This window comes from Capsicum annuum, chromosome 10 (assembly GCF_002878395.1).
Source record: "Capsicum annuum cultivar UCD-10X-F1 chromosome 10, UCD10Xv1.1, whole genome shotgun sequence".
In the NCBI taxonomy this organism is placed as follows: Eukaryota; Viridiplantae; Streptophyta; class Magnoliopsida; order Solanales; family Solanaceae; genus Capsicum; species Capsicum annuum.
In genome coordinates, this window is record NC_061120.1 from 117,178,738 (window position 1) to 117,188,279 (window position 9,542).

The following is a 9,542-nucleotide window of genomic DNA, read 5'->3' on the forward strand; positions in this document are numbered from 1 at the left end:
TCCTGCCAGCAGGGGTTGATGAAGGCCTTCCTGGCAGAAATGGTTAAATCATAGCCATTGTTAGTATCCTTTGGCAAGGTGCTAACACCCTTCCAATTGGGGTCATTGGTTGGACCCCAACTCAGTTCATAATCTGGGTATGTCGGTTAGATGAACACTCCCATAGTTTCAGTTATAGTTTCAGACTCAGTATGAAACCTTAGTTCAGTATCAGAATTAGGATTGTCTGGTACATTTACCCAACTCAGTTTAGAACTCAGTTCAGTTTTACAGAATCAGGATTGTCAGAAACAGTCACTCAATTAATAGTAACATAGTATCAGTCAACTCAAATATCAGTCATTTAGTTTTCAGAACTCATTATCCTGTATTAAATATGATCTCAGTTACAGTATACATAGTTTTGTGCATAGCACTGCATAATCAGCATTCTACAATAGTTTCAAATATATATGTCCTCGCACTCAGTTATATTCATGATTTCTCAGCCAGTTATTGTTCATGCATATGAAACCCTACATTCAACCTTACCTTACCTAGCATACCAGTACATTCAAAGTACTGACATATACCTTTTTTTTCCTATGATGTCTTATATAATAGGTTCATACGTGCGGGATTCTGACCATACCTAGCAACCCAGATTATCAGCAGCTGATTTAGTGGTGAGTTCTCATAGTTTGAGGAAACAGTATTATTTCAGTTATCTGTACTTCAGTAGCCAGAGTTAGTTGGGGGCTTATTCCATCAACTCCATATTCAGACAGTTTAGTCAAAGGCTCTTCAGACTAGATTATTTCAGATAGTTGTTCTGTTTCCAGTATTTATTTATCAATATTCAGTGTTTGATTTTAGTTATGAACCTTATGGAAAATTAAGCCTAATTTCTTCATTATTACAGAGTTATTATTATTCAGTGATTGTAGCAGGTACCAGTCATGGGTTAGCTTATGGTCCTTTGGGATTATGAGCATCGTGTGACGTCTGAGGTGTAGACTCGGGGCGTTACAATATGAAACCATGATAGGGGAGAGATACATGCCTTAAATACACATAAATTTGGAAGAGAAACCACAATTCGAGACCTAGATATTCAATCTGTAGAAATAATAGCCTTGCTCTTGATTGGGTAATTTGAGAGATGGAAGTGTTTATGTAATGTTAAATGGATAAAAATAGGGCTAAGGTAATGTTTTATGTCGTGGAATAGTAGTGGGGTAAGAGGAAAAGACCACCAGGGCCTTAATGAAATCGTGTAGGAATTTTAACTCCCAGTCGTTACAGGTGTCGTAACGACTCATGGTCACTGGCCACGAGTTATCACCACGACTCATAGTCTGGGTAGTGACTTAGGTCCACCTCACTGGTTTGGTCATGATTCCCACCCTATGACTCATTACCAGACTTTACGACTTGTAGGGTCCTAGTCCTACTCAAGATAGAAACATAGGTAATCCTTACTGTTTGACTATGACACGCACTGCACGACTCGTATAGAGTGACTATGACTCGTACTATCTTAATTATTGATTGGATAATGAGCTCAACACATATGGAATTTTTAGGTTCCAAAACCTGGGGTATTACATTGCCCACCCGCCTATCCCCCAAGGATCAGTTGTCCCCGAATGAGGCGTTAAGTCATTAATTAGAAACAATACAAGCTATGATGCAACCACAAAACCATGCAAAAATGTTAAAAATGACAAAATGAAAGGGAACCCATACCTCAAATACTTTTATTGCACACGGGGAACAAGAATGGATATTTGGACTTCATGTCCTCTTTGGTTTCCCAGGTAACTTCCTCAACATTTTGATTCCTCCAAAGGACTTCTATCGAAACCACATCCTTAGTCCTCAATCTATAGACTTGCCTATCTAAAATCTCAATCGAGATTTCCTCCTAAGACAAGGAATAAAAAGTACTAATATCCTCCATAGGAACAACCATAGAACAATCTCCCACACACTTTTTCAACATCGACAAATGGAAAATCGGATGAATAGAACCCAAGCTCGCAGGTAACTCCAACTAATAGGCAACATTTCCAACTCTCCTCAAAATCAAATATGGACCAATATAACAGGAACTAAGCTTCCCCTTCTTCCCAAACCACATCACTCCCTTTATAGGATAAACTTTCATAAATACCCAATCACCTACCTCAAACTCGAACTCTCTTCACCTCACATCCGCGTAAGAATTTTGGCAACTCTAAGCAGTCTTAAGTCTTTCTTTAATCACCTTCACCTTATCCATGGCTTGGTGAACCAAGTCAGGACCAAAGAATCAAGCCTTACCAATCTCAAACCACATAGTAGAAGACCTACACCTCCTACCATAAAGAGCCTAAAAAATACCTTTTTAATGCTAGAGTGATAACTATTATTATGCTCAAATTAAATAAATGGTAAGTGATCCACCCAACTTCCCTTAAAGTCATCACACAAGCCCTTAACATATCCTCCAATGTCTGAATAGTCTATTTTGCTTGTCCATCCATTTGAGGGAGGAAAGTGGTGCTAAGGTTCATCTTAGTCACCAAAACATTCTAAATAAAAGCCAAAAGTGAGAAGAGAATTGTGCAACTTAATTTGAAATAATATAAAAAGGAGCACCTTGCAATCTGAATATCTCCTAAATAAATAACCTAGCATAATCCTCTCCAAAGTAAGTAATCCTAACAAATAATAAACTAGCGGACTTAGTCATCCTATCCACAATGACCCAAATTGAATCATACTAATTACGAGACCGCGGAAGACCCGTAATGAAATCTGTATTGACCATTGCCCACTTCCACATGGGTAGCTCAATATCTTGAGACATACCACCAAGCCTCAAATGCTCAACCTTAACCTGTTATTCCACCAATAAACCTCCTTCAAGTTATGATAGATCTTGTTCAAACTCGGATGAATAGTAGACCTCAAATCATGAGCCTGAATTAATATCCTTTCCTACAGCCCATCAATATTAGGAACACACAATATTTCTTGGTACCTCAAGATACCATCATCACCAATCTCAAAGGCTATAACCTTTTGTTTCCCTACATCAACCTTAATCTACATAAGGATGGGATCTAAAGCTTGCTTCTCCTTCACTTTAGCACCAAGAGATAATTTTTCCACCTCTTGAACAATCACCCTTCCATCCTTAGAATCCAATAAACAATCCCCTAAATTAGACAACCGATGAATGTCCTTCACTAATCCTTTTTTCTCTTCATCCATGTGAGATAAGATCCCTATGGACAACCTGCTAACAGAATCAGCATCCATATTAGCTTTAACTAGATGGTAGTAAAGACTTATATCATAATTTTGTAGCAATTCAAGCCACCGCCTTTCTAAAGATTCAACTCCTTCTGAGTAAACACGTACTGTAAGCTCGTATGATTGTAATAACTATCCACATGCACCCCATGCAAATAATAATGCCAAATAGTCAAAGCAAAAACCACAACGCCAATTCTAAATTATGAGTTAGATAATTCCTTTCATAAACCTTAAGCTGTCTAAAGCACAGGCCACAACCTTATCATGTTCCATCAAAATACAACCCAATCTCACACTGGATGCATCACAATAAATGACATACCTACTTGTACTCTTGGGTAGGGTCAAGACTGAAGCAGAAGTCAACTTTTCCTTCAACTTCTCCTAACTACCCTCTCAAGAATCTGACCATAAGAATTTAACCTTTTATGAGTCAACTTCATCAGTGAGGCAACGATAGAAGTAAAACTCTCTACAAACCTCCTGTAATACCCAGCCTAGCCCAAGAAGCTCAAAATGTCAATTGGAGTCATGGGTCTGGGACATTTTTTAACTATTATAATCTTCTATGGATCCACCTTGATACCTCACTAAAAACAATATGCCTGAGACAAGTTATAGCATTCAACCAGAACTCACACTTAAAAAATTTTCCATACAACCTCTGATCCTTAAGAGTCTGCAACACAATTCAGAGGTGATTGGTCTGATCCTCTTCACTCTTAGAATACACCAAAATATCATCAATGAAAACTATCACAAACAGTTGCAGGAACTGTATAAACACCCAGTTTGCTAGATCCATAAATACGGTCAGAGCATTAGTCAACCCAAATGACAAAACTACGAACTGATAATGACCATATCGGGTTTGAAAAGTAGTATTAGGATTATTTGCCTCCCTTATCTTCAACTAATGATAACCCAAACGAAGTTCAATCTCAAAAAAGCATCTAGCACCCTGAACTTGGTCAAAGAGATCATCAATTCTAAAAAAAAAAAGATACTTATTCTTCACCTTAACCTTATTCAATTGCGATAGTCTATACATATCCAAAGAGATCCATCTTTTTACACACAAAAAGTATAGAAGCACCTCATGGAGAAATACTAGGATAAATAAATCCCTTATCAAGAAGGTTCTTTAATTACTCTTTAAGCTCCTTTAACTCAGTCGAAGCCATTATGTACGGAGGAATAGAAATAGTTTGAGTATCTGGTAGAAGATCAATTCCAAAGTCTATTTCCCTATTGGGAAGAACCCATGGAAGATTATTACGAAAGACCTCAGGAAATTTGTTAACATAGGGATAGATTGCAAAGAGGGAACCTCAGAACTAGAATCCTTAACCCAAACTAGATGATATAGAAACCCCATGGAAATCAACTTTTGGGCTCTAAGATAAGAAATAAACCTCTCTTTAGGCACTAAGGAACTTCTTTCCCATTTGATTATCGATTCATTAGGGAATTGGAAATAGACCCTTTCAGGTCCTACAATCCAAAAAGCATAGCACGAATAAAGCTAACTCATCCCCAAAATCATATAAAAAAATACCATATCAAGCTCTACCAAATCGACCAAGGTCCCCATATGAAAGATAGACACTACACAACCCCTATAGATCTTTCTAGACATAATAGAATCACCCACTAAAGTAGAAATAGAAATGGGATTGGAAATATTTTTAGGAAATAAACCAAAATGTATGGCCATATAAAAGGTCACATAAAAGAAGGTAGACCCCAAATTAAGTAAATAATACATATCAGGAGAGAAGAGATGTAACATACCAATAATAACATCAAAATACACCTCAGATTCCTGATGGGTGGCAAGACCATAGAGATGATTTAAGGTAGTATCGGTACCAGATGCAACACCCTTTTGGCACAAAAGCTGAGAAATAAAAAGTGAAACCTTATTAGCTCTAGTAGCCACCTTCGCTGAAGGACAGTTCCTCTAAATATGAACAGGCTAGCCATATTTAAAACATAAGTTTCTCTCCTTATTATAATAACCATGATGAATCAATCCACAGAATTGATAAGAAGGATAAGGTGAGGCTGACTAAGCTCCACTAGACTGAGACTGGGCACCCTACACCTTGGGACCACTACTAGTCTGAAAATGGCGATCACCAGATGACTTAGGATAAGGAGAACTAGCCAAAAATATGAACCAGAATTTCCCCAAGTCTTTTTTTCCACTGTCTACCTTCTCTCCTACTAACTTGATGACCTCTACCCTCCTCTAAATATCTGAACTTATTTTTCTACCTTTCTCCCATCTCTATCTACCTCTTCTTCTCATTCTCTACCAGCTACATATAAACTACAAGTTGGGAGATATCCATGTCATGATTTAGCAACACAACCTTACACTCTAATACCAAGTCATGGGACAATCCTAAGGAAAACTTTCCTATTCTAGCCCTCTACTAGACACCAACTCTGGAGCATAATGAGACAACTGATGAAACTTCAAGGTGTAATCCTTCACACTCATCTTGCCTTACCTCAAGTTAACAAGCTCTTCTTTTTTAGCTTCTCTTAACTCCTGAGGAAAGAAAAGATCAAAGAAGGAACTAAAAAACTCCTCCTATATAGCCTTCTCGGCATCATCACCCCTTAACTACTCCCACTCTACATACCATTGATGCAATATCCTTCAACTAATAAGCAGCAAACTCCATACCCTCTATATCAATAGCATGCATCACCCTAAAAATCTTATCTATTTCATTAATAAATCCTTGTGTATTCTTCTCAACCTTAGAGTCTATATAGGTTAAGGGATTCAATCTTATAAACTTCTCAACCCGGGTAACCTCAAAAGAACTCACAGCAGCACCAATAGGACCAAGCTGACGAGACTGAGATGACACCAACTGAGTAAGCAGATGAATTGATTGATAGAAGTCCGCATTAATGATATCTCCGTGAAGTGACTAAGCATAAGTGTCACCAACCAGAGAAAGACTAGTAGGAATTAGTAGAACTCTAAGTGGGCTAGTATAGTCAGGAAGGGACCCTAAACTGGGTCTGCACTCCATAAGCTGCGCGAGTCCCCTTCACATTTCCCTCAAGTGGGGTAGATATTTTGGCAAAGTTTCCACAAGCATCAAATTATTGAGGAGTCGTGATCTAAATTACGAGCAAACTGGGAGTTACAGAATTCATAATAGTAGACTCTATAGCCCAAATAGAACATAAGAAAAGGAAACATTCTTAAATATCTCGTAGCCTCCCCTTATAAGTGTGGAATGTTACACACCCATAAAAAGACTCTAATCAACACAGATTTATGAATACCCCTAGACACTAAACCCATGCTCTGATACCAAGCTTATTAGGACTTGGCTCCAGGCTTAATCGTGATAGGTATCTCGAGCCCACCGAGGGTTGGACACCATCCCCATAGTTTGTAGAGTCTGAACATAATCAAATTAACAACCAAGCAGAAAACAACCATAGAATAAAGATAAAACAGATAATATAATTCAAGAATAATCTCTAAGGGTCAGCAACACCATCAAACCCACACATATCCACAAAATCCTCTAAACCAATTCAAATATCCAACTAGGTTGGGATATGCCCCTACCATGACAGTGACAATGACAATGATAATGTTAATGTGAACTCTTTTATTCTAAAATATAAAAAGAAATAAATGTAATAACTATGATTTTCAGAGAATGGAAGCTTACCACTTCACCATAAATCAACTGACAAACCAAAACCACCTAACTCTACATAAGGAAATTAAATAAACCCCTAAGACCCTACATCATAAAAGGATATAGCATCTGAAGATGGTTAGAAAGGTGAGAGCTAATATGTAACTCATGGATGGGATAAAATAATGTCATTTCAAAATCAAATTCAAACTCAATGTCAAGTTCACATACATGTATATATACATATATATTCAATATTGGGATAGGGAACAAGGTTTATCATGAGATTTAAAACCATTAACATGGACTGTATAGCATTAAAGCATCCTAAGGTCAGCCATGGGCTATATGGGTCTGACTTTCCCCACTGGGAGAGTTCCAGTGCATGTTAGGTGTATGAAACAGAGAAATCCAAGGAAAGGCGAGGGAATGCCTCAACCCCAGTTAATCCAAAATATGCATAAAGAGTGAACTATGCACACGGCCATAAAGACCCCCACGCTAACAAATGTGGTTTCTAGTATCGGTCCCCTCAGGACTTCCACCTTCCATGGTGAGCTACACAACCCCTTTAAGCCCAATTAAAATATTTACACATAACCCCTATCATTTTACCTAGGAACTTTCCATTAAGGCATCACCAAATGGTATCTCCATACCAATATATTTGCAAGCTTATAGAATTATGACATTCTACTTATCTATTAACCTGGGGGATTCCACGACCCCCAAGTTCCAATTTAAAATAATACCACGGCCACCAAAGCCTAACCAAAACATTTATGTTCCATTAACCTTTTAGGCATTACAATAGTTCAAAAGTAGGTTAAATCATGCATATTTCTATGTTCCAAAACCAATTTATAAAGTGGATGAGGTTAACACTAATTCCAAACCAATTTCAATAATTTTAGGGAAATGTTGCGACCCTCGTCCCTTCCACCATACCCATGCACAAATTTAGTTCTAAGACCATGAAATAAAGCATGAATAATGATTCCAAGACCATGGAGAAACCAAACTATGAATAAACATTCAAAATACTCAACCAATTATTCTAAATCCAATAATTAAATTCACATACACTACGATTAAAGACATGCTTTTATATAAAACCAAGTTAGGGGAGAGATACATGCCTGAAATACCAAGGAATTTGGAAAATAAACCACAATTCGAGCCCTAGATATTCAATCCCTAGAAACCCTAGTCTTGCTCTTGATTGGGGAATTTAAGAGAGAATAGAGCATTTATGTTATGTTAAATGGATAGAAATAGATCTAAGGGAATTTTTTATGTCATGGAATAGTAGAGAGATAAGAGAAAAAGACCACCATGCCCTAAATGTAATTTTGCAGAAATTTTAACTCCAAGTTGTTACGGGTCTCGTAACAACTCGTGGTCACTAGCTATGAGTCGTCATAATAACTCGTAGTCTAGGCAGTGACTCAGGGCCACCTCATTGGTTCGATCATGAGTCCCACCCTATAACTCATTACCAGACCTTATGACTCATACGATCCAAGTCATACTCAAGATAGAAACACAGGTAATTTGTATTAGTTTGAATATGAAAGGTACTGCAAGGCTCATATAGAATAACTATGACTCATAGGGTCTTGTTGTTTCCTGGACAGTGAGGTCAACTCACATAGAATTTTCAGGGTCCAAACCCTAGGGTATTAAATAAGGTCCTTGAGCTTTTTCAACATCTTGCTTATCATAACTGAACTGCACTCCTCAATAAGTTCCACTATCTCAATATTGCCAAACTTATCTTATTGGTCACCACATCCTTCAATTATTTAGTATACTAAGGCATACAATGCAAAACATCTAACAATAGAGGGTCAATGTGAAGTTTTTTATGCATGTTAAAGAACTCTTTGAAGAATGCATCCTCTTTAGCTTTATGAATATCTGTGGGAATGGTGGTGGTGATCTCTCTTGTATACACTCATTTGTCTTTGTCTAAGGGTACTCAGACTTCCTCGAATTTACAGCACCTTTGACTATCACTTGTTTCCCCTCTACCTATTGTGGGACTAACATTAACTGTTCCTCATACTTTTTCTTTTGAGGTCTATTAGTAAGGTCTTAACCACTCCTCAAGGGGATTGACATTACCTTCTTTAGATTTTTATGTCACTTGGCAAACCCCTTGAGGTTTTGTATTCTGGGCCTAAGCTAACTGCTCTAACTACATCTCTAGATTCTTTTGAGAAAATTTCTCATTTGTTATTTCTACAGCCATTTGTTCTTGATTGGCCAAGTTCCTTTTCAAGGTTTTTTCAATATTACTATCCTGAGTGTTTTGCCACTGCTAAAACTACTGAGTCTTCACCAGAGTATTTCCCTATGATTAGTTAGCCTGACTCTGCCAGATTTACCTTCTGTGCATTGCTCACAAAGTTAACCAATTCCGGATCTGCTCTACATGAGTCTGCAGAGTGACCACTACTACCACAAATTTCACACCAAGTCAGACTCTGCTAGATTGTATTTACTATAGCTTAAGTTTGGTTCATACCTAACTTACTAAACTGTGTCATCATTTGATTTTGTAAGGTAGAT